The sequence below is a fragment of the Chiloscyllium plagiosum genome, chromosome 50 (assembly GCF_004010195.1).
Source record: "Chiloscyllium plagiosum isolate BGI_BamShark_2017 chromosome 50, ASM401019v2, whole genome shotgun sequence".
In the NCBI taxonomy this organism is placed as follows: Eukaryota; Metazoa; Chordata; class Chondrichthyes; order Orectolobiformes; family Hemiscylliidae; genus Chiloscyllium; species Chiloscyllium plagiosum.
Genome location: NC_057759.1, coordinates 4,690,927 through 4,713,447, shown reverse-complemented (window position 1 = coordinate 4,713,447; position 22,521 = coordinate 4,690,927). Strand labels below are relative to the sequence as shown.

General features: G+C 43.8%; 2 pseudogenes; both read left to right on the top strand.

Moving 5' to 3' along the window:
* The first annotated feature begins 13,793 nt into the window (after positions 1 to 13,793).
* On the top strand, positions 13,794 to 14,791 carry LOC122544499 (annotated as a pseudogene).
* A 329-nt stretch (positions 14,792 to 15,120) lies between these two features.
* Positions 15,121 to 15,611, top strand: LOC122544566 (annotated as a pseudogene).
* The last annotated feature ends 6,910 nt before the right edge of the window (positions 15,612 to 22,521 follow it).

Sequence of the window (22,521 nt, the reverse complement as noted above, 5' to 3'; positions counted from 1 at the left end):
GTGGAGGGAATCCTGAGGGACAGAATTTACATGCATTTTGAAAGGCAAGGACTGATTCTGGACAGTGAACATCATTTTGTGCGTGGGAAACCATGACTCACAAACTCCATTGAGTTTTTTGAAGTAACAAAGAGGATTTCCCCATGGAAGACTGGTTAGCAAGGTTAGATCTCATGGATTACTGGGAGAACTAGCCATTTTGGATACAGAACTGGCTCAAAGGTAGAAGACAGAGGACAGTAGTGGACGGTTGTTTTTAAGACTGGAGGCATTGGACCAGTGGAGTGCCACAAGGATCAGTGCTGAGTCCACTACTTTTCATCATTTACATAAATGATTTGGATGTGGGTAATGGAGGTAAGACACCAAAATTGGAAGTGTAGTGGACAGGGAAGAAGGTTACCTCAGATTACCAACAGGATCTTGATCAGATGGGCCAATGGTCTGAGGAGTGGCAGATGGAGTTTAATTCAGATGAATGCGAGGTGCTGTGTTTTGGGAAAGCAAATCTTAGTAGGACTTATACACTTAATGCAAGGTCCTAGGGAGTGTTGTTGAACAAAGAGACTTCGGAGTGCACAAGCATAGTTCCTTGAAAGTAGGGTCACAGCTAGATGGGATATTGAAGTAGGCGTCCGATATGCTTTCCTTTATTGGTCAGAGTATTGAGTACATGTTGCTTAGACCGTTGGACATACAGGACATTGCTTAGACCGCTGTTGGAATATTACATACAATTCTGGTCTCCTTCCTATCAGAAGGATGTTGTGAAACTTCAAAGGGTTGATGAAGGATTTACAAGGATGTTGCCATGGTTGGAGGATTTGAGTTACAGGGAGAAGTTGAATAGGCTGGGGCTGTTTTCGCTGCAGCATCAGAGACTGAGGGGTGACCTTATAGAGGTTTATAAAATTATGAGGGACATGGTTAGGATAAATAGACAAGTTATGTTCCCTGGGGTGGGGGAGTCCAGAACTAGTGGCCATAGGTTTAGGGTGAGATGGAAAATATATAAAAGAAACCTAAGTGGCAAGGTTTCCACACAGACCGTGGTACATGTATGGAATGAGCTGCCAGAGGATGTGGTGGAGGCTAGTACAATTGCAACTTTTAAAAAGCGTCTGAATGCAAATATGAACAGCAAGGGTTTGGAGGGATATGGGCCGGGTGCTGGCAGGTGGGACTAGTTTGGGTTGGGATACCTGGTTGGCTTGGATGAGTTAGACCGAAGGGTCTGCTTCTGTGCTGTACATCTCTTTGACTCGAAGATTGACGAGGGTAGAGTAGTGTATGTGATCAATATGGCCTTCAGTAAGATGTTTGACAAGTTTCCTCATTGTAGACTGGTTAGCAAAGTTAGATCACATGAAAATCAGGGGGGTGAACTAGCAATTTGGACACAGAATTGACTTGAACATGGAAGATAGAAGGTGGTTGTGGAGGGCTACCTTTCAGACTGGAGACTTGGGATCAGTTGTGTGCCACAAGGATCGGTGCTGGGTTCACTGCTTTTCCTTATTTTTATAAATGATTTGAATGTGAACATAAAAGGTTTGCAGATGACACAAAAATTGGCGATGTAGTGGACAGCAAAGAAGGGTTACAACAGGATCATGATCAGATGGGCCTCTGGGCTGACCAGTGGCAAATGGAGTTTAATTCAGATAAATTTGAGATGCTTCATTTTGGAAAGGCACATCAAGGCAGGGATTATACACTTAATGGTAAGGTCCCGGGGAGTATTGCTGAACAAAGAGACCATGGAGCGCACGTTCATAGTTCCTTGAAAGTGGAGTAGCCGGTCGATAGGATAATGAAAAAGGATAATGTTGCAGCTGTACAGATAATTGGTTGAGCCTCTTTTGGAATATTGTGTGCAATTCTGGTCTCCTTCCTATTGGAAGGATGTTGTGAAAGTTGAAACATTCAGAAAAGATTTACCTGATTATTGCCAGGGTTGGAGTGTTTGAGTGAAAGGGAGAGGCTGAAGAGGCTGGGCCTGTTTGCCATGGAGTGTTGGAGGCTGAGAGGTGACCTGAAAGAGGTTTATAAAATCAGGAGGGTCACTGTAATGGTAAAAAAAATGTAATTCCTCCATGATATTTGACTCTTCATTTGAAAATTTATCTCTGGAAATTGAATCAATGTGTGTCTAATTCAATCTGCTCTGTAACTTTGGAAAGGATGTTATTCAGTCTGACTATGGTAACATACCTGCTGTTTGTTAGAAGGAATTGGTCACACTTGGCTTTGTACTAAGGACATATTACACTGTCTTGGTCCTTCAAGTAATTACCTGGAGGAAGACAGAAGAGACATCGTTTGTAAATCAACATTAAGTCAATGTAATAATTTAATAATCATTAGGCTGTTTTTCCTTCAAGACAACAATGCCAACAGGACCACAGGGCTGATTCTATTTTTGGCCTGACCTGCTTTTTGGTGACTGTATGAAGAAAATCTATACCAATTCACTGAGAACCAGATACTAACCAGCACCTCTACAAATGTGATAATTTAATGCAAGTGCGTTCCTGGATATGAAAGTTTCCTTATCTATCCATAGCTGTCAGTTCCTGCTCAGTGAATGTGTGAGGACAATTATCAAGATGTACCTGTTAAATGCTGCTCTGTGAATATCTGAGTGCAATTATCAAACTGTAAATATGCATGTGAATGCAGTTATCAATCTATCCCTGTCACTCTCTGGTAAATATATTTACATTTTCTCATCACAGAGACAAACAGGGACAGACTGATAACTACACTCATACATTCACATAGAATAAACTTACACGTGCAGATTGATAACTGAACTTGTGTATCCACATAGAGGAAACTGCCAGGGACTGGTTGATAAATACATTTCATACATTTTTAATAAATAGGATCAGTCCCGATGTGTTTCTCCGATGTGGATATGCGAATTTAGTTATCTATATATACCTGTCTGTTTCTGCCCTGCAAATGTGCGTGTTTGCTTTACCAATCTTTCCCTAACAGCTTCTGCTGTGTGTCTGACAGTATACCTGTCAGTTTCAGCTGTGAGAATGCGAGTTTCGACATTAGTCTCTACCTGTCAGTTTCTGCTGTATGAATATGAAATGCAGTCATCAATTTGTACCCATCAGTTTATTCTGTGAGAATGTGGATATTCATCTCTAACTGTTAGTTTAAACTGTATCAATATGGGAGAGCAATTATCGAACAGTATCTGTCAGGTTTTGCTATTTGACACCAGAATGTCATTGTAAATCTGTTTCTACTATGTTGATATGACAGTGTAGATACCAATCTGTCCCTGTCAGTTTCTTCCCTGTCAATATGTGAATACAGTTATTGATCAGTACCCATCAGCTTCTGCTCTGTGAATGTGGGTGTATTAATCAAACTGTAGCTGTCTGTTTCAGTGATGTGAATGTGGGAGTACAGTTATCATTCTCTACCTGTCATTTTCTTCTTTGTAAAAGTGAGTGTAACTGTCAATCTGTATCTTTCAGACTCTGCCGTGTGAATACATAAATATAGTTGTCAACGTGTAGCTGTCAGTTTCTGCCTGGTGAATATGTTTGTGTAATTGTCAATCCTTCTAGTTTCTACCATGTGAATGTGAGAGCTGAGTTTTCACCTGTCGCTATCAGTTTCTGCTTTGTGAATGAGAGAGTTTAGTTATCAATCTTTCCCTGTCAGGCTCTGTAATGTCAGTGTTTGAGTGTATTTATTCATCTTTTCCTGTCAGTTTGTGTGACTGTAGTTATCAACCTGTACCTCTCAGATTCTGCTCTCTGAGAGTGTAGATTTGATTTGATCTGATTTATTATTGTAACACGCACTGAGATACAATGGAAAGTATTGCTTTGTGCACTTTACAGGCAGATAATATCATGCAAAATGCATCAGGGTAATACAACAGAATCTGCAATACAGTATTAAAGGTGCAAAGAGAGAGAGATTAACGTTAAAATTTGTGCGAGATTAGATTGGTGCTGGAAAAGCACAGCTGATCAAGCAATATCCGAGCAGCAGGAAAAATGACGTTTCAGGCAAAAGCCTTTCATCAGGAATGTCCGAAACATTGATTTTCCTGCTCCTTGGATACTGCCTGACCTGCTGTTCTTTTCCAGCACCACTCTAATCTCGACTAATCTCCAGCATCTACAGTACCCACTTACGCCCTAAAATTTGAGCAGCCCATTCAAAAGTCTGATAACAGCAGAGAAGCTGTTCTTGAGTTTGTTGGGTGGTGTATTCAAACATCTGTATTTTCTGGAGGTAGCTAGGAAAATATTAGTTTTATACAGAAGATAGGATGGGTGGAAGGGTGACGAGTAAAAGACATATGGAGATAGAGTCCAAAGAAAGAGAAGAACAGTAGGACAGACAAAGGAGTGCATAACTGCCAGACTAAGTGGGTGAATAGCCTATTAATAGGGCCTGTTAGTGGCTAACAATTGGTGGTGTATAATTGCAGACTTTATGTTAACAAGGCTGGATATATGGGGTTTTGGGTAATGACATGGGAGAGTTCAAGCCCTTTGGCTGATGAACTCCATATTGAGTGCAGAAGGCTGTTGAGATCCCAAGCAGAAAATGAGGTGCCCTTCTTCCAGCTTGCACTGAGCTTCACTGGAGCACTGAAGCGAGCCTGAGACAGAGATCTTGGCCAGGGAACTGGGTGGTGTGTTGAAGTGGCAGACAACTGGAAGCTCAGGGTCTTTTTGTCTGGACAGAATTTATGTTCTCTGCACAGTGGACACCCAATCTACACTCAGTTGCCCCAACATTGAGGAGACCACATTGTGTGCATTATCTTTGCCACCATCAGTTCTGAAGACTGGTTACTAGACCTGAAATGCTGCCAGACCTGTGAATTTTCCACTAATGTTTGTTTTGTTATCAATCTCTGCCTGTCAGTTTCTTCTCTGTGAATATATGAGTGTCGTTATCAAAGTGTACATGTCAATTTATGTGATTTGAAATTGGGAGCAAAATCAATCTATTCCAGTCAGTTTCTGCTTTATGAATATGAGAGTGTAGTTATCAATCTTTCTCTGGAATTTACTGCCACCTGCATCTGTGAGTTATTAACCAACCTGTCCCTGTCAGATTCTGCGCTGTGCATCTGAGAGTGCAGTTATTAATTTGCATCTATTTCTTGTTTATAAATGTGCAAATTCATTTATCATATTGTACCTGTCAGGTTTTGCTATGCGAATGTGTTAGTCTAGTTATCGTACGACATACCTGTCGTGTGTGTGTGCATGATTATTGTTCTCTCCCTTGTATTTGCTGCAATGTGAATATGTGAGAGCAGACATCAATCGATGCCTGTCAGTTTTGGTTGTGTCCATATGAGAGTTTAGGACTTGAAGTATACATGTCACTTTCTGCTGTCCATGTATGAATTTAGGAATTGATCTATACATGCCAGTTTCTGCTGTGTGACTGTGAGACTGAAGTTCTCAATGAGTTCCAGTCACTTTCAACTGTTATATACCAAAGTTGCTCAATTCTCTGGCAGCCAATAATATTCTAAGAGTCTAATGATGTCCATGAATCTATTGTTGATTGCCAGAAAAATTCATCTGGTTCAAGTATTGTCCATGAACTGCCATCCTTCCCTTGTCTGGCCTGCATGTGACTCCACACCCACATCAATGTGGCTGTGTGGGTAGTTAGGGATGGGCAATAAATGCCCCCATCCCATGAATGAATTAGAAAAAAGAAATCTTTGACGGTGATTCAATCTGTGATCATAGTGTTTAGGGTGTTGAAATTGGGCCTTAATCCCTTATGCATTTTGTGATTAATGACACAATCACAGAATTGGTACAACCATTCAGCCTGTTGTGTCTGCACTGGGACATTCTATTCTTATTCTGTTCTCCATACGAGTTTCCACTAATTGTTGGGATTCTAATTTTCATTCACTCACTGCCAGTGTCTCGGTGTAAATGCCAATTTGAGATTAGTTCTGCAGTTATCGGCCTTTGAATACCTATCGTGCCAGTTTTGCTCTGTGTGCAACAGTGACAAGTTGAGTATATGGATGCCATTTTCTTTCTATGTTCAGTGGTGTTTATTTCAGCAGGGTGTAGGATAAACCCCAATAATATTTGATAAACCTGTGTGATTGAGGGATTAATGTTGTTTCAATACTTATCTTTGCCAGGAATCTGAATTTTATTGTATTTAATCTCAGTTTTCTTTCTACATTTTGTGTGCAGTAGTCTTTGGCAGTTGCTGCTGGGCACTGCAATAATGTAACTAATACTAACATCTTCTGAAGCGATTAATAATTAGGTCAGTCAATTTATGACCGTTCATAGCTGGAAGTAGTTGTGGGCCGAAATTGCATTTTTTTCCCCTTTTACCATTAACTGGCTGAGTGTGAGTGAGTTTTCTGTTGTGCTGCCAATCTGTATCACCTTGAAGAGTGGTCTATATGTCTTTATGTGATTCCAGTTCTGCATGTTTTGATCTGATACACTTTATGAGGTGGGTTTAATGTCTTATCAATCAGTGTTTCATACATTTAAAAAGTCTTGAAATGCTTCTGCATTACTCAGGCCCTCAACCAGAATGGGAGGGTGCATAAAGTGTGTTTTCATCAACACCAGGCTGAGAGTGAGAATGAGAGAGACAGAGACAGGCACAGATGTGTATGTACGTATGTGAATGAGCATTAAGCATCCTCTGTAGATCAGGCTTGACCAAGAGCTTCATTTGAAATTTACATTGTTTGATTATTGTCTTTGTACAGGACAACTGTTTATCAAAAGAATAATTTTGTCCTGCTCAGTTGTCCAACATTGCTTCTATATCTGCACTCAAATATACACTTCATATTTATATATATTTGTTATAGCCATGTAACACCATGAACGGTTTGTTCTAATTGATTGTAACTTTAAAAATCTACATAAGAATTTAATGCAGCTCATAAATGCATACAGTCTAACCTGCTTCTCATCTTATGAATGATAATTAGCTTTGAATAATGGAATTAGCTATCACTGAGGTGCTAAGCACTGAGAACAGGGCAAAATAATATCGATTTATATATCGTCAGTTGTGTTTAACTCTTAGATTACTTCTGGAAATGGAGCTCAATGCGCATCTGACTCAATCCATTCAGACAGTGGAAAGGACATTCTCCTCTCTGACGGTGGTAAATACCTGCTGGGTGTGAGAAGCAGCTGGTCACCCTTGGATTGATCCATCAAATATTTGCCTGGAGAAAGACAAAAGAGAGAGCTCCTGTACATCACTAGCAGCTGAGTAGGAAGATATCAAATGATCAATGCAATATTCAGGTCATGATCATTATAATTCTTTGTTTTTGAACAGGGTGAGGTGAACAGAGCTGATCCTGGTACCACTCGAGCCCTGAGCTCCTTCCAGTTGTTTTCTGTTTCCCAAATTCTAAAACATTTTACTGAGATAAAAATAAACTAACCAACATGTGCATAGCTGCACAAATGTAATGATTCCACAGTTCAATGTCCAGCTCCCAATACACTAACTGTTGAAAAACAAATACTGGGCACGATTTCACATAGTTGGAGACATTTATCCGGTGCCTGCTATATTTACCCTTCACAGGATTATCACATCTGATTCTACTGTCCTTTATATCAACGTCTATTCGCAACAAACAGCGTGAAACAGAAGCCAAACAATGAATTCCCAACAGTGTTCAGAGGATTGTAAACCCCAAGGATGTCCCACAGCAGCTTCCTCCCGCTCTGCCTCCCTCAGCAGGCCCACACACAGCCCGAGAAAGGCCTCTCTCTTCCCCCCAGCCCGCTCACTCCAAGTTCCGGGACCAGTTCCTGCTCCGCTCGGCCTCTTACAAACAGCCCCCGGTTCTCCCTGAACTCACCCCGAATCAATCCCGGTCTCGGAGCCCCCTCTGTGTCCCAGGCTCCCATCCCGATGTGCTGCTGGAAGGAGCCTGCTGTTCCCTCGCTTCCCTGGGCGCTGATCTCTCCATTGCGGTCTGTTTCAAACAAACCTCTTGCACTCACTGAGTAAATGCTCCTCAATGGCAGCGCTGGGGGAGGGCCTCACGCATGCGCTGCTCTGGACAGGAACAATCATCGCGCATGTGCTGCTTTTTCGAATGCTTCCCAGAAACAAACACCATTTGGTCATTTCCCTAATTCCCTTTCCTCCCAGTTTGACCAAAGGAACTGGGACTGTAGGGGGAAGGGCAGAGAAGGTTTCAAGCTGGGACATTGTCCCTTTATGAAGCTCCAATGGTGCTCATTCCCGGGTCATGTTAATAACTCCTCCCTCCGGCTGTCTCACAATCTGGTAAAGACAATGACTGCAGATGCTGGAAACCAGATTCTGGATCAGTGGTGCTGGAAGAGCACAGCAATTCAGGCAGAATCCGACGAGCAGCAAAATCGACGTTTCGGGCAAAAGCCCTTCGCTTTTCTGTCTGCAGCATACCTGACACTAAAATCTGTCATCCAGGACAAACTAAATCGAGTCCCAGAGATGTTGTTGCCCGAAACGTCGATTTTGCTGCTCGTCGGATGCTGCCTGAATTGCTGTGCTCTTCCAGCACCACTGATCCAGAATCTCTCACAATCTGATCAGGGGGCGGAGAAACTGGCGGCCACTCGGCCCATCCCCTGTGCTTCCCCATTTGACAACATATGGTCAGATCGAATGTTAACTGTGGTATTTAATCCTGGTGACCCTCAACCACAAATATTAATTCCTTGCCCAAAGTATCATACAGAGAGATGGAATTAGTGGACCATTCTTATGAAGGCAGAAAATAACTGATGGAGAGAGTCTTGTATCACAGTGTCAGAGCTTATTTCTGGGTCAGGAAGCCCATGCAAAAGTCAGACCAGGTGTGCAATAACATCTCTGGGACTCGATTTAGTTTGTCGTGGGTGACAGATTTTAGTGTCAGGTATGCTGCAGACAGAAACCTGCCACAACGAGAGACCCCAGCTGTTTTTGTTTATTCACTCCTGGAACGTGGATGTCGCTGGCTGAGCCTAGCATTTATTCTCCATCCCTTTGAGAAGGGGGTGTTGAGCCACCTTCTGGAACAGCTGTTGTCCATGTGCTGCCCACAATGCCATGAATAAGGAGTTCCAGGGCCTTGATCCAATGACAGTGAAAGAAAGCGGTTTTATTTCCAAGTCAGCATGGTGACTGCCTTGGAGGGGAACTTGTCCGATATCAAGGCATTGTTCCCCAATATCAGCTGCCCTAATTCGTTTAGATGGAAGTCGCGATTTGGAAGGTCCTCCTTTTACAAATTACAAAACTCGAATCATTTTGTCAGGCAGACGTCTCTTCGGCCGACAGCGAGAAATCAGAATAGTGTGTTGCCTCCCTGGTGCCAGGATCAATGATATCTTGGAGAGAATGCACAATATTCACAAAAGCGAGAGGGACCAGCCAGAGTGAACACTGGAACTAACTACATAGGAAGGGGAAAGGATTAGATTCCGAAGGAAGAAAAAGGAAGAGGCAAGAATTTAGAAAGGAGGTCCTCTCCAATAGTAATATGTAAATTACTCCCACTGCTCTGAGCGAGTGAGGGTAGGAATAGGATAATGCCCAACTCAGGGGCTGGTGCAGGGGAGAAGGGTTCACATTTTTGGATCATTGGAATCACGTCTTGGGGAAGACGTGACTTGTATAAAAAGGATGGATTGCAGCTGAATTGGAAGGGGTCTAATATACTGGCAGGGACATTTCCTGGGGCTATTGGGGAGGGATTAAACTAGTAAGGTGTGGGGGCGGGAACCAGGGAAATAGTGAGGAAAGAGATCGATCTGAGACTGGTATAGTTGGCAAGTCAAACAGTCAGGGCAGGCAGGAGCAGAGGATGACTTCGGATTCATCAATTAAACTGTGTTTATTTCAATACAAGAGGCCTAACAGGGAAGAAGGATGATCTCAGGACATGGTTAGGAAAGTGGGATATCATAGCAATTACAGAGACATGGTTCGGGGATGGACACAAGTGCAGCCTAATGTTCCAGGAATCAAAGGATTGGGGGAGGCGGGCAGTAAGAGAAAATGGGGAGTGACGTGTTTGGTAAGAGATAAGTTTACAGGTATATTTAGGGAGGATTTTCCTGGGAATTACTTGGGTGAAACTGAGAAATAAGAAAGGGTTTCATCATCTTATTGGGATTGGACCTGTAGACACCCCAACATTCATGAGGAAATTGAGAAATAAATTTGTAAGGAGATCTTAGATCTGCAGGAATACTGGTGTGGTTATGGTGAGGGATTTTAACATTCCAAACATAGATTGGGACTGCCATTTTGTTAATGGTTTCAACAGAGAGGAATTCATTAAGTGTGCACAAGAACATTTCCTGATTCTAGCCAAGGTGCAAAACTTGACCTACACTTGGGATATAATTATATGTCAGTGGGGGAGCATTTTGGGGCCAGTGACCATTATTTAGTACTGTTATTGAAAAGGATATACCAGATCTCAATGTTACATTTCTAATTTGGAGGAAGGCCAATTTTGTGAGTATTATGCAAGAACCTTCAAAAGTTGACTGAGGTCAGATGTTCACAGGCAAAGGGATGGCTGGAAAATGGGAAGCCTTCAACAATGAGGAAACGAGGGTCCAGAGACAGTATGTTCCTGTTAGAATGAAAGGCATGACTGGTAAGTGTAGGAAATGCTGGGTGAGAAAAGAAGTTGAGGTTTTGGTCCGAATGAGAAGGAAGCATATATTAGTTAAATACAGGAGAGGTTGACTGAATCCTTCAAAGAGTATAAAGGCAATAGGGAAAAACTTAAGATGGAAATCAGGAGGGCAAAAATGAGACATAAGTTATCTTTGGCAAATATTGTAAAGGAGAATTTAAACAGATTTTATGAATACATGAAGGACAAAAGGGCCCAGCAAAGATTAGCAGGGCAGCCTATGTGTGGAACAACAGGAAATGTGGGAGATACTAAGCAAAAGTGCTTACTGAGGAGAAGGAAATGGAAGATGTAGAATGTGGGATATAGATGGTGACATATTGAAAAATGTTCATAATACAGAGGAGGTGCTGCTGGATGTTTTTAAACATAAAAGTTATATAAAGCACGAGCACCTGATCAAGTGTATCATAGAACACGTGATAAGCTAGGGAAGTGATTGTTGGGCCCCTTGCTGAGATATTTGTACCATCAATACTCACAGTTGAGGTGCAAAAAGACTGGAGGTTGGCCAACGTGGTGCCACTGTTTAAGAATGGTGGTAAGGCAAAACCAGGGAACTACTGAACAGTGAGCGTAACATCAACAGTAGGCACACAGTTGAGACGATTCTGAGAGACAGGATTTACATCTTTTTGAAAGGCCAGGATTATTTTAGGGGTAGTCAACATGGCTTTCTGCGTGGGAAGTCATGTATCACTAACTCAACTAAGTTTTTTTGAATTGGTAAGGAAGAAGACTGATGAAGGCACAGTAGTGGATGTGATCTAAATGGCCTTCAGTAAGACATTTGACAAGGTACTTTCCCCATGGGAAATTGATTAGCAAGATTCGATCACATGGAATGCAGGGAGAACTCACCATTTGGATACAGAACTTGTTTGAAGGTAGAAGACAGAGGGTGGTGGTGGAGGGATGCTTTTCAGACTGGAGGCCTGTGACAAGTGATAGAACATAGAACATAGAACATAGAAGAATACAGCGCAGTACAGGCCCTTTGGCCCTCGATGTTGCGCTTATTTGGAAGTACAAGCTTTCAGAGTGCTGCTCCTCCGTCAGGTGTCGATGCTCTGAATGCTTGTACTTCCAAATAAACCTGTTGGACTATAACCTGGTGTTGTGTCATTTTTAACTTTGCACACCTCGGTCCAACACTAGCACCTCCACATTATTATGAATGATTTGGATGTGAAGTTGCACCTATTGTTAATAGGTTTGCAGATTCCACAAAAATTGGAGGTGTAGTGGCCTGCAAAGAAGGCTACCTCAGAATACAGCAGGACCTCTATCAGTTGGGCGATTGGACCCAGGAGTGGCATATTGAGTTCAATTTAAATCAATATGAGGTGCAACAATTTGCAAAGGCAAATCAGGGCAGGACTTACACACTTAATATTAAGGTCCTGTGGAGTGTTGCTGAACTAAGAGACGTTGGAATGCAGATTCATTGTTACTTGAAAGTAGAGTTATAGTTAGATGGATAGTAAAAAAGGCATTTATGTGTTTTCCCTTACTGGTCACAGCTTTGAGTATGAATACATTGTGAGTGTACAGAACATTGGTTATGCCACTTTTGGAATATTATGTGCAATTCTGGTTTCTCTCCTATGGAAAGGATGTTGTGAAACTTGAAACGGCTATTCAAGATAATTTTTGGTTCAAAGGAAAGGCTTAAAATTTGGGAAATTTGAAAGATGTGAAAGATGTGAAGGCTGCAAACAGATCTAAATTCAGCCAATGGCAGGGAAAAGGGATTTGACTAACAAAGAGCAAATGAAGAAAACAGTAATGTTGCAGAAGCCATGAAAGAAAAAATAACTGTTGAAGCAAAAATAAATGTGTAAAGGGAGAAAAAGGTTGTAATGTTGTCACTTACAACATTAAAAAGCAGAGTTTAAAATGGGGAACAAAAACGTCTCAAAAATCTCTAACATAATGTTGTTCTCTGTTCACAAATGTTCAACTGTTCAACAACTAACACAGTAGTAATGGGGAGTTTACTGAGAGGGAAAAACTGAACCAAATCAGAATTATTTGAGAAATGATGTTGGGACAGTGGGTAGGATTGAAGGTTGGGAAAACCAGGTCTTGATCATCTACGTCACAGAGTATTTAATGTAATGGGCTGAGTTGTACTGGATGCAGTGGTGATTCCTGGTGAAGGGCTTTTGTCCGAAACATCGATTTTCCTGCTCCTCGGATGCTGCCTGACCTGCTCTGCTTTTCCAGCACTACTCTGATCTAAACTCTGGTTTCCAGCATCTGCATTCCTCACTTTTGCCTGGATGCGGTGGTGGTCATGTTCCAATATTCTATAAACTCTGCAATAATTTACACAGATTGGGGGCGAGCTAGTGTAAGCAATCCAATGGAAAAGGGAGGTAGGTATAAAATTGTGAAGTATAGACCAGTCAGCCTGCAGAGAAAAATCAAAATGAAAGCTTCAATTGTGAAGCATTTGACAAAACAGTATTCAGGATCTGCTCGAGATAGCATGAACATGAAGGGCCTGTTCCAGTGCACACTTCTGTCTTCTAAGCTTGACAAACCGACTGGCCATCTTTGAGGATGTAAACAATAGAGCTAATGAGAGTATAACAGTTACTGAGGAGAAAAACTACAAGTAACTCCCTGGATACCGGAGCAAAGACTGAAATTCTATCCTTCCACACTTACATTTGGTGATATTTCTGGCGTGTGACTGTGTGAGTGTGAATATTGTGTCAGAGAGACTGTCGGAAAAGGGCGGACGGTGAGTTTAACGTAACTGTGTTTGTGTGTCCGCGAATATTATGATATTTCCAAGTCTCTCTTACATAACTCAAAAATATTTACAATTCAGGTTATCCCTCTGCTCCCCTTCTAAACCCCAAAGATAGAATTCAAATCAATATATTTGTAAGTTTCAAGATTTCGGTCTAAAAGTAGCGACAATGTCACCGTTCAGCTCAGAAACCGCGATCAGTGCAGCAGCAAAGTGCGTTTAACTCGACAACGGAGCCGTCAATTCGAGTGAAAAATTTTCGGCCGTAAACCTTCCAGTGTCAGGGTGAGGAGCGATCGAGCCTGGCTCTCTGGAGATGCGGAATTTCAGAGCAATCGGAGAGTTTAGGCCGTTAGAGAAACACAGAGAGGCAGCAAGAGCAGGGAGCTGACGGCGGGTTGTCCCTGCGCCGTCCGCTCGCTGCCTTGAAGTTGCTCAGTGCCGCCCCCAGCAGCTTCATTGCTGACCCAGTTCAGACTGACCCAGAGAGAGATTCAGCGCAGAGTTCTCAACATGAGCGACAGTGCAGCCGCCGAAACGGCTCCTCCAGCATCCGCTCCCACCAAAGCCAAGGCTCCCAAGAAGAAGGCAGCGGCTCCCAGGAAAAAAACACCCGGTCCCGGGTTGGGAGAGCTGATTCTGAAGGTTGTCGGGGATATGAAGGATCGCAAAGGGGGTTCTCTGTCCGCTGTAAAGAAGGGGCTGGAGAGAAGCGGGATCGAGAGAAGCGAAAGGCACAGATCAAGATGAGTATCAGGAGGTGCCTGGCGAACGGCTCCCTTGTTCTGGTCAAGGGCCAGGGCGTCTCCGGCTCCTTCAAACTCCCAAAGAATCCAGTCAAGGCAAAAGCGGGAAAGAAGGCGGGAACATCAGCGGCCGCCAAAAAACCGGCCGTGAAGAAATCACCGGCCAAGAAGGCGACAGCGAAGAAATCCCCGGCCAAGAAAGCGACAGTCAAGAAATCCCCAGCCAAGAAAGCGAGTGGCAAGAAGACGGCACCGCCAAAGAAAGTGGTGAGCAAAACAGCGCCAAAGAAACGGACTCCCGTGAAGAAGGTGAAAAAGGCCAAGGGCCCTAAAACCCCCAAACCCCTCAGCAAACCGGCTAAAGGCAAGGCCAAAGCGAAAGTGATCTGTCTTTTTATCGGTGTCACTGATTTTAAGATGCTTAAATCGGCGGGGTTATTTAGATTGATTCACGGCCGGTACAAGTTCGGTTGTTCAGTTTGCCTGGGCTGTTTTAAACCCCGCCTTTCCTCCTGCCTGTTACAGACAGATCAGGCAATGATTCCGCCTCCTGTCCGCGCTGACAGCTAACTCGGTTTTAAATAATTACTATAAAATATTACTTTTTATCTTCGTTGCAGACGGGTGATGTTTTGCGTTTTAATGGTTAATTTAATCTCAAGTTTTGTGAGGGTGAATTCGGCGGGAATTTTCAAACTGACCAACTGTCATTTCACGTTACCCAATCAGATTCCAACAATTCTTTTCCTGCCTTTTCTGTGCCTTCCGGAGCTGTTTCTCTGTGGGCTGAGGGACAGGGCTGTATCCAATCCCAGCTCTAGGGCGGGCTCTCTATTCCCTAAAACAGGCAGCACCGCAGCAGCCTCAGCATTGACAGCAGCAGCCTGTGTGTGTGTTACAGAGAGTTGGAGAGAATGGCCAGGACCAAGCAGACAGCGCGCAAATCCACTGGAGGGAAAGCTCCCCGCAAACAGCTGGCGACCAAAGCGGCCTGCAAGAGCGCTCCGGCCACGGGCGGAGTGAAGAAGCCTCATCGCTACAGGCCCGGCACGGTGGCTCTGCGGGAGATCCGCCGTTACCAGAAATCCACCGAGCTGCTGATCCGCAAACTGCTCTTGTAGAGCTTGGTGCGAGAGATCGCTCAGGACTTCAAGACCGACCTGCGCTTCCAGAGCTCGGCGGTGATGGCCCTGCAAGAGGCCAGCGAGGCTTACCTGGTGGGGCTGTTTGAGGACACCAACCTGTGCGCCATCCACGCCAAGCGGGTCACCATCATGCCCAAAGACATCCAGCTGGCCCGCCGGATCCGCGGGGAGCGCGCCTAAACGGAGCCTGGCCGGCCCGGCACATGCACCCCGAGAGAGAGAGAGAAACACAACGGCTCTTTTCAGAGCCACTAAACCATCCAGAGAGAGCAGGAAACGATGGGTTGCATTAGTATTGTTATTATGAAAGGAACAAGTAAATGGGGATTGAGTAAAGTATTGATTTGGAGTCAGTCAGCGACAATGAAAATACAGCGACCGAGGTCTTTGGTGATCGCAGAATTTATTATAATATGATATTAGAGATTTGTAATTTTACTACATAATTAGGAATTCCCCCAACAAAAGCCCTCTCTCCTCATTGTTTATCGTGATGTTAACATGGCTTGCTGTGCAGAAGGTGCGAGAGAAGATTTGGCGCCAAGAGATCGGCCGCTTTTATTTCGAATTGAAAAGCCCGCCAAAATGCCAGAGGAGAATGTGTGAATTCTTATTCGGTGATTTGTTTTTGCCATTACAAAAATATATTCCAAACGATGTGATTTGTTTTTGCCATTACAAAAATATATTCCAAACGATCATACCTTACTCCCTTTCCTAATTTGCATCTTCAAAAACATTGACTCACCAGTGAGTCAATTTTTCGACACAGAGTCTTTTTTATTCCGAGATTGAAAGCGAGCATGTTAAACATCAGTGAGTAATGCATAGCCGGGGAGTTATTCCCATTCAGCGGCAGTGAAAAGAATACGTATTGCAATGAAATTTGTACATCATCTACGAAGGTAGTGGAGTATTCCGGATTAAAGACCCTCTCTCCTAATTATCTCCCTTGGCGTTCCCACCAGCTGTAACTATATGATCATTGTTAAAAATCACACAACACCAGGTTGTAGTCCAACAGGTTTAATTGGAAGCACTAACTTTCAAAGCGAAGCCCCTTCATCACGTGGTTGCCATGAAGGAGCAGCGCTCCGAAAGCTACTGCTTTCAATTAAACCTGTTGGAGTATAACTTGGTGTTGTGTGATTTTTAACTTTGTACACCCCAGTCCAACACAGGCATCTCCGAATCATGACTACTATCTGATCATTGCTGAGAAGGCAGGCGGGAAATCATCATCCGTTTTCGTTCAGATTTGGGCATCCCGCCGAGATGGAGATGAGAGAAGGGAGTTTTATAGAAAATAATGCTTTTGTAATTCATCGTTAATTTGCTTTTAGATTATAAAAGTACAGTTCACACAGTCTCTCTTTAGGAGAAGTGAGCCCATGGGCTGTTTGAAGGATCCGAGATGCTCTTTGGAGGGGAGGTTCAGACTCGATGGGCCGAATGCCCTCATTCAGCCCTGTCAGGATTACATGAACGTTATTCGCCAGGAGCGCATTAATAACGAACACCGCCTTTAGATATTATTTTAATATCGTACTCCCTTGTTGCAAAAGCTCCACATTAACTATTCCAGTCCGGCCACTGTTCTGGTTTGATCTCGGTTCATTTTGAAAGCTTCTAACAGAAGCAGAAAGCCCCATTTACAACATTCTGCAACCCAACAGAATTCCGCGGAGTTTTGTAAGTTGAGAAATCAGTGTGTAATGTATCTACACGTGGGTCTGTAAGAGAAAGGGAACTTATTTTGTTTCCCAATGATGAAACTCAGGGCTTACACGCCAACTGGGGCTTGTAGCTCCCGGAATAATCAAATAGAGAGTAACTTGAGCAAATAGCAGTAAACAGAAAAATAGATTCACTGGTGTTTAATATGTTCCCAAGAGGCAGAGAAGAGAGGGCACGTTCTCTTCTCTCGAAGCCAGCGCCAAATGCTAACCAGCTTTCTTTCCAATTTGAAAAGCCCGCCGATTCACAAGTAACGGAGTATGTTTTGCATAAAAGAATGCTGTATAAGAAGGAGGACGTTGTTCAGAGGAGAATCCACCAATACCTGTTAATTAGGTTACAAATGTATACTTCAGACAATCTCTCTCGCTCATTCATTTGCCGAACCGCATCTGTTTCTTTCTACCGTTTTTTTTTCTGGACCTGACGAACTGGCAGAAACAAAACCAAGCGCCAAGAACTGCAATCTGCAATTAATCTCTTTATTTCACATTTCAAAACCATCCCTATATGTTAATTAAACATCTCATTCCTTCTCTACGGAATAAACCGCAGTCACGGAGAATATTAGTGGCTGCCAGAGAATTAAGCCAAATTGGTACGCAAGAGTAGAAAGTGGTTCGTACAGATTAAGGACTTCACTCTCACAGTCACACAGCAGAAACTGACGAAGCTGCTCTCACATATTCACATTGCAGAGGCTGACAGGGAGTGAATGATAGTTACACATATATTCTCATTGCTCAAAATAGGGCAGGACTTACACAGTTAATGGTAGGAGCCTGGCGAGTGTTGCCAAACAATAAGACCTACAGGTGCATATGAATTGCTGGTTGAAAGTGGAGTGGCAGGTATAACAGATTGTGGAAAAAAGGAGTTTGGCATGCTTGCCTTCTTTAGTAAGCATATCGAGTTTACGAGCTGGGATATCATGTTAGGGCTGCACAGGACATTGGTTAGGGTAGTTTTAGCGGACTGCATACAATTCTGGTCACGCGGTTATAGGAAAAATGTTGTTAATCTTAAGAGGGTGCAAAAAATATTGACAGAGATGTTACCAGGACTAGAGGGTTTGAACTATCAGGAGAGGCTGAATAGGCTGGGGCTTTTTCTTCTGTGGAGGATCGGAAGCTGAGGGTGATTTTTACAGCTGCTTATAAAATCATGAGGGGCATCGATAGAATGAAAAGCCAAGGTCTTTCTCCTCGAGTGGTGGAGCATAGAGGGCATAGGTTTAAGGTGAGAGGGCAAAGATTTGAAATGACCTAAGGGACAACCTTTCATGCAGGGGGTGATGTCCATATGGAATGAGCTTCCAGAGGATTTGATGAAGGTTGGGAACAATTACAACATTTAAAAGTAACCTGGATGGGTAAATGAACAGGAAGGATATAAAGGGATATGTGTCAAATGCTAACAAATGAGATTTGGTCAGTCTCGGGTATCTGATCAGAGTGTATGAAAGGCTGTATGAAAGTTGTAGGTTGATAACTAGATTCTCACATATACAGTACAAAAGCTTTGACATGTGGCGTATGATAAATGCAGTAATAAACCAGAGACTGACATGTACAGATTAATAACTATACTCTGAGATACGCAGAGCAACAGCTGACACAGATATATTCATACAGCACAGAAAAACACTTCAGTCATCGAGTCTGCACCCACAATAGCCTCTATATCTTTACCCCTTACACTCCATCATAGTGAGAATCCTTACTCCTACCATATCCTAACCCAATCACCACTTGTGTCCTTTGGCGCATGCGCGATACTGCCCTTCCTCCAAAGCAGAAATGTTCTTGAGCAGAGGAGCGCATGCATGAGTCCGTCCCCCAGCGCTGCCATTGAGGAGCATTGACTCAGTGAGTGCAAGAGGTTTGTTTGAAACAGACCGCAATGGAGAGATCAGCGCCCAGGGAAGCGAGGGAACAGCAGGCTCCTTCCAGCAGCACATCGGGATGGGAGCCTGGGACACAGAGGGGGCTCCGAGACCGGGATTGATTCGGGGTGAGTTCAGGGAGAACCGGGGGCTGTTTGTAAGAGGCCGAGCGGAGCAGGAACTGGTCCCGGAACTTGGAGTGAGCGGGCTGGGGGGAAGAGAGAGGCCTTTCTCGGGCTGTGTGTGGGCCTGCTGAGGGAGACAGAGCGGGAAGAAGCTGCTGTGGGACATTCTTGGGGTTTGCAATCCCCTAAACACTGAGGGAATTAAATGTTTGGCTTCTGTTTCATGCTGTGTGTTGATGTTGGGCAGTGAAGAATGGAAGTACAGACCATAATTTTGTGACAATCTTATAAAGGATACGTTATTAGAGTGAACAGACTTGAAGTTTCGAGTAAAACATTACACATAGCGTCCCTTGTTCTTTCCTTCAACACTTAGTGTATTGGCACCTTGCTGTTGGTGTATGTCAGCATAGCAGCTGCTTCGGGAATTCCCATTCTTGGAGGTGTGCAGATGTTAGTTCTGGATCTCACCGAATTGTCACAAAGTTGCAATTAAAAGAAAAGGAGACGTGGTGCAACTCGGGGAAAGAGTAGAATTGAAACCTGGTTCTGTTTGAATTGCCAGGTTTAAAAATACCCAAATGATTATTAACTGTCTGCCACACTGATCAGTTTAATCTTGCCTAACGTGGCTTATATTGATTTAGAGGTGAAAAATCTTCTGTGTTCCGCCAAGCAAATATTTGAATGACGAAGACAAAGTCATATTTCCTCAGTACAAAACTAAGTGTGACCAGCTGCTTCTAACAAACAGAAGGTATGTTAACCCTGTCAAAACAGAGAACATCCTTTCCACAGGCACAGAACAGATTGAATGAGACTTAGTTTGAGCTTGTGAGAAATGGGGAAAAGTGTTGTTTTTGCAGATATAGAAAAAGCATACAGAAAAGGGGTACAGCAAGAGAACTATTAACTCTGCAGGTATTTAGGGAAGAGTATCTCTACTTTTCAGTGTATAATTGTGGTTAATTAAATATTAATTATTATAGCAAATAAGTTCTTTTTAAAAATTATGTTTTCAGCAAAAAGCTGAGACAACGGAAATGCTTGGGCTATACAAAATGATACAAGTTAATGAAATGTCCGAGGATGGAATGTACCAGCAGAAATGGAGTGTACCAGCAGAATTGATACAAGATGTTAAACCAGATCTTGATGTACTGTCGACAAAATAATGTGTGTGTCAGCACTTACAGAGAGGAAGGTTGCCAACCTGGGAAAGGGGGAAGTAATAAGGGTGGAGCGCAGCTGGGCAGTGGTATGGTACAGTAAGAGAGATTGGGTAATTAGGAGTCTGGAGGGATGACCTCACTCAGCTCATAGGGTATAACTGTACACTAACCTGAGTTCTAATTTGCTCAATTGCTTCTGCATTTGATGCCCTTTCTTGCAAGATCGTAGAATAAATTGTCTTGTTTCCAGTTTAGGTGGTCTCGTCTAAATTTTATTAAATTTGTTTCTAACAGATTTGGGGGCTCGTTCTGGGATCCCAAGCTCTGGTCACTCGGCATTTTTGGAGAAACGGAGAAGGTGCACCTCGCTGATTTCGGCCATCTCTAGTTTACCCTTGTTGCCGTGGCGGCTTTTGGCGAGCGTGATCCGGACTGAGAGACCCTGGAAACAAGATGGGCAGACGCGACAGGTTCGGTTGGGTGACTCTTGTGTGCACAAGACCTGGGTAAGAAAGTCTTAAAAGATTTATCTGGGCGACCGGGGTAGGCAGGAGTAGTTGCTGCCAGTCTGATATATCCGGGGACCCGGGGTGCTGGCAACTGGAATAGGCGAATCCTGTCAGCCAGGGTGGGTAGCCATTGATACTATTGCCAAGTGGATATATCCGGGAGGCCGGCAGCGGCAGTTGCTGCCAGTCAGATGTATCCGGGTATCCGGGGAACCGGGGTGCTGGCGACTGGAAGAGGTGAATCCGGTCAGCCAGTGTGGGTAGCCGTTGATACTGTTGCCAGGTGGATATATCCAGGAGGCCGGCAGCGGCAGTTGCTGCCACTCAGATGTATCCGGGTATCCGGGGAACTGGGGTTCTGGGCGACCGGGTTAGGCGAACGCATCAACCAGGGTAGGTAGCGGTTGTTACCGTTGCCAGTTGGATGTATCCGGGTGGCTGACAGCGGTAGTTGCTGCCTGTTGGATATATCCGGGGAACCGGGCTTCTGGGCGACCGGGTTATGCGAACCCGATCAACCAGGGTAGGTAGCAGTTGTCACTGTTGCCAGGTGGATCTATCCGGGGAATTGCTGCGGGACAAGGTGCACAAACATGGGGCAGGAAGTTCGGTCGGGCAAGTGACCGGGATAGGCAACGGTAGTGGTTGCCAGGTATTGCCACGGGATAAGGACGCGCGGATTCAACCAGGTATCTCTTGTGCACAGACCAAGGTAAGAAAAGGGACCTTTAAGTATTGCCTTGGTGGTCGGGGACGTACGAGAAGTACGGGAATCCCTTCTCGTCCCAAATCTTCAGCAGATCATCTGCCCTGTCACAGTATAAATACAGCCACAGCGGAGAAAGGTCATTCATCTGTTCCAAGGATGGGAAAGGATTCACTCGATCATCCACCTTGCTGAAGCCCCAGCAACTTCACACAGAGAACAGATCTTTGAAATGCTCAGAATGTGGGAGGTGTTTTAAAAACTCTGGGGCATTGATATCCCAACAACATGCTCACAGTGACGAGAGACCATGTGCTCTCACTGTGGGTGTGGGTGCAAGCCATCGTCCAACCTCATTAAACACCAACGGATCCACACTGGGGAGTGACCATTCACCTGCTCACACAATGGGAAAGGTTTTCTCATAAATCCAACGTGTTAAAACAACAGCGATCTCTCAGAAGGTAGAGTCACTGACTGTGGGAAGAGATACATTGTGAAATCCAGTCTGCTGAAACACCAGCGTATTCATGAGAAATGACAGTGCCTGGTTTTTACTGTGGACATCTCCCTGCTTTATAGTCTCAGCCAGAAGATTTTGCTTCAAGTCTCACCTGATATGGAGCTATGTCAAAGAACTTAATTAGTTTTGTAATTGATAACAAAATGATATCCACTGGGACAGGTTTCCACTGAAGTTAATGAACTCCAGCTCAGTTGAATGGATAACTGTTCGGGATGACAGTGAAATAAATGCACTTTATGTTAAACACACTATATAAAACCTATTTCTAACTTGTAAGTACTCATTGAAGTGATCTCCCTCTGACTGTGTTGGGGAAGAATCACTCAATGTTTTATAAAGAATTACCAGGAGACACAGAAAATCCTTCACTAAATTAAACTTTAATCTTGCAAAATCAAAGCTGTGGGAGCCAGCTAAGTGCCTTCCCTGGCTGCCCACAGGCTCTTTGTTCTCCTGCAACTTATACAGTTGTTCTTCCAGCGCTTATTGGATAAC